General features: G+C 42.9%; 1 pseudogene; it reads left to right on the forward strand.

The window, feature by feature from the left end:
* The first annotated feature begins 817 nt into the window (after window positions 1-817).
* Window positions 818-2,276, forward strand: LOC101725339 (tumor suppressor candidate 2 pseudogene; annotated as a pseudogene).
* Window positions 2,277-3,748: the final 1,472 nt, after the last annotated feature.

The raw sequence follows: 3,748 nt of genomic DNA on the forward strand, positions 1-3,748 counted from the left end.
ACAACTCAGGATCACCAGTTGGAATGTCAAAGTGTTGACGTTGAGTTTAGAGTCATATGGTCCTAGACTTCTATCGTGTTTGGAAGAAGTAAAAACAAGCAAAAATACCCCTTATAGAGGAAGATAATGCCAGAGTAAGTTCCAAGCATGCCCTCGAGTAATTCTTCAAATATAGTGTTCAGCACACAGTTAAAGATAGTTAGGCACATGAAGAAGTAAGAAACAATAGCAGGTACTGGGCTTATCAGAAACACTCTAAAACAACTCTGCTTACAAGACCCAGGAAGACAGATCAAGTAGAAAGTGAGGATTGCTAGAAAACTCAAACACTATTGATTTGACCTAATTGACTTTTACAGAATGCTCCGTTTAACAGTGGAATAGACATTCTTTTCAGGTACACATGGAACATCTAATACATGGTATACTTTCTGATCCCAGTAGAATTTTTTTATTCATTAATTTTATTGCTACATTTTAGGTATATAATATGATGACATCCATCATTGGGAATTGAGCCCATCACAGTAGAATTTTTTTTTTAATCAAAACAAAAAGGGGGACATTTCTGGAAAAATCTCTAAGTATTCAGTGATACTATGCCCCTTAATTAAAGGAGAAATAAAAAATAAAAAATGAACCCAGCCTGCGGAAGGCGGTGGCGGCGGTGGCGGTAGCAGCAGCACCACCTAAGGACAGAGGCTGGGCCCCGGCATGGTGGCGCGTTCTGCATTGTGACAGCGCAGCGGCATGGTGGCGGGTTCTGCATTGTGACAGCGCAGCGGCCGCTGGGTCGCCATGCGCCGGCGACCCTGACATGGGCGCCAGCGGCTCCAAAGCTCGGGCCTTTGGCCCTTCGCTTCGGCGGCAGGAAGCGGCGTCCCGGAGACTGCGGGAGCTGAGCAAGCCTTGCTCCATGTTCTATGACGAGAATGGGGAGCTGGCTCATGAGTTCTATGAGGAGACCATCGTCGCCAAGAACGGTCAGAAGCCGGCCAAGCTGAGGCGGTTGTATAAGAATCTGACTCCTCAGGGCATCGTGAAGCTGGATCCCCCACACACACACATCCAAGTGGATTTCCCTGTGATCCTCTATGAGGTGTGAGCCTGGAGGGTGACAGACACAAGCACCCGCTCTGATCTAGCAAGAAACTTCCAGTCTCAAGGTGTGGCTTCCATTGAGAAGCCCAAGCTGGGGCCACAGCCCTGCATGAACTCTGTTGGCCCAGAACCTTCAGCTGTGAGCAGGGCAGCCCTCAGTATAAGTTAGGTATTGGTTTGTGTGTGGACAAGAGAGGGTTGGTGTCTGGCAAAGGCTAACGGGAGAGTTACCGGCACAGCTTTCCCAGCCACAGGGCATATGCCAGTCGGGAATGTGTGGTTCCTGGTTCCTTGCCTGGCCTGCTTTCTTCCAAGCTTGCCTAGGGCCCAGCCTTACTAGAAGCTACAACAATTTACATGCAAAGTCTGCCTTCTTCCAGCCCCTGGGCTTTGGGAGGTCTACACAAGTGGGAACTTCCTTTCCCTCTCTTCCTTTAACCCCTAGTCAGAGCATTTCAGCCATTTGCTACCTTGAGTCTTCCTGTATTGGACAGAGGCTGGGGACAGCACCAGCCTGATTCTTCCCACCTACCTGCCATTTGTTCCCACTTTCAGATGGACAGTTTGCTGGCTGTTAACTGGAATGAGGACTGGTATGGGTAGCTTCTCCCTTTCCCAGGGCTTGGCTGATTACTCCCCAGTGCAACTAGTTATCGCCCCCTCCTCAGTTAAGAGGTACAGGCCAGAGTCAGAACAGGCTGTAGATGTCTGTGCCTATGGGGAGTTGCCCCAAGCCTATTTTAACCCCTCCTTGCCTTTGCACCAGCCATTCCCCCTACCACACAGTTGGGAGGGTCCACTACCCTGTGATAAAGAACAACGTACTAGGGCTGGTGCCAGTAGTGCTATGAGGAGACCACCACTCTTCCCCCACAGTGTCTTCACCCCTTCTGGATCAGTCAAGGGAAAGTACTAGGGCCCCTTGGTAGGGACAGAAAGGAGGGCAAAAACATAAAGGAATACTGTACTTAAAATGTCAAGGTTTGTAAATAGTCTAGTCCATGATGATGTTGGGTCAGTGTCTGATTTCTGCATAGAAATGACTTTTTTTTTCTTTTAATTCCTTATTGCGCAAGCTCTGTGCTTCTAGCATGGGACCTGGCTTGGGGATGGTGCTCCCCAGCATAGGAAGATTGTTGTGTTATTTGTTCGATTTCAATAAAATTATTTGTAGATCCTGAAATTGAAATAAAAATGAAAAAGCAACAGATCAAAAATTAGGGCCAGGGGGCTGGGGATTTAGCTTAGTGGTTTTGCCACCTGCTGCGCAAGCACAAGGACACGAGTTCAATCCCTGGTACCAAAAAAAAAAGAAATAGGGCCAGGGATGTACCTCAATGGCACAGCGCCCACCTGGCAAGTGTGAGGCTCCGAGTTCAATTCCCGGTACCAAAAAAGAAAAGAGAAAAAAAATAGAGGATGTTACTAATATAGTGATCACAGGGAAATTTACAGACCCTCAGGGCTATATTAGGATGAAACAAGGGCCTTAAATAAGAAACCAGGAATATAACAAATCAAGCACCAAGTGAGTGAGATAAATGATAATTAAAGATAAAAGTAGAAATCAATGAAATGGAAACATGAAAGATCGTATATAAAATTAGCAAAACCAAAAGCTGGTTCTCTGAGGGTATCAATGAAATTGAAAAGCTTCTGATCGTGCTAATTAGGAAACAATGGGCTAAAACATAAATTATCGATAATGAGAATGAGATGAGTGACATGAGTATAAATTCTACACACTTTAAAAGGAAAATATAAAAATACTATGAACAACTTTATGCTAGTAATTTGACATTGTATATTTAATACACAGATTGCTTGAAAGATATAAACTTCAAAAGCTTCCTCAAGAAGAAATAGATCTTTTAGTAGTCCTAAATGTATTAAATTTGTAAATAAAAATGCTTGCACAAAAAAATACTTTCAGGAAAGAAGGCTTTGCTGGTGAATTCTAAAAAAACATTTAATTTACCCAAATGAAAAACTTCTCTAGGGCCAGGATTTAGCTCAGTGGTGCAACCACCTGCCTCACAAGTGGAAGGTCCTGAGTTCGATCCCAAGTACAAAAAAAAAAAACTTCTCCAGAAAATTGAAGAAAAGAGAATATTTCCCAACTCACTCTATGAAGCCACCATTAGATTAAAAACCAAACCAAAACAATTACAAAAAGAGAAAAATTATGTGTCATGTTTCTCATGAACACAGGTGCAAATTTTCTAAATAAATTGTTAGACTATAGAATCCAGTGATAGATACACTAAGCATAATACATCATAAACAATTGTGGTTTATACCAGGAATCCAAGTTTGGCTTAACAGTTGAAAATCGACCACTGCAATTCCCCACAGCAACAAATTTTTAAAGGGAAACTATATGGTCATCTTAATATATACAGAAAAGTATAGACAAAATCAAACATCCATTCCTAAATAAAGGAGCTCTCAGAAAACTAATAATATACAGGGACCTCTTGATTCTGATCCAAATTTCTGAAGGAAATCCAGTTGACACCATCATTAATCATGAAGTCTGAACACTCTGACCCAAATAGCAAGGCAAGGTTGTCCACTCTCATCATTTCCAATTATCATTTTATTGGAAGCTCTACCCAGTCCAATAGGTAATAAAAAGAAGTAAAAG

Source organism: Heterocephalus glaber, unplaced genomic scaffold, assembly GCF_053883595.1.
Source record: "Heterocephalus glaber isolate CG9 unplaced genomic scaffold, H.glaber_assembly_v1.0 deba00001497, whole genome shotgun sequence".
In the NCBI taxonomy this organism is placed as follows: domain Eukaryota; kingdom Metazoa; phylum Chordata; class Mammalia; order Rodentia; family Bathyergidae; genus Heterocephalus; species Heterocephalus glaber.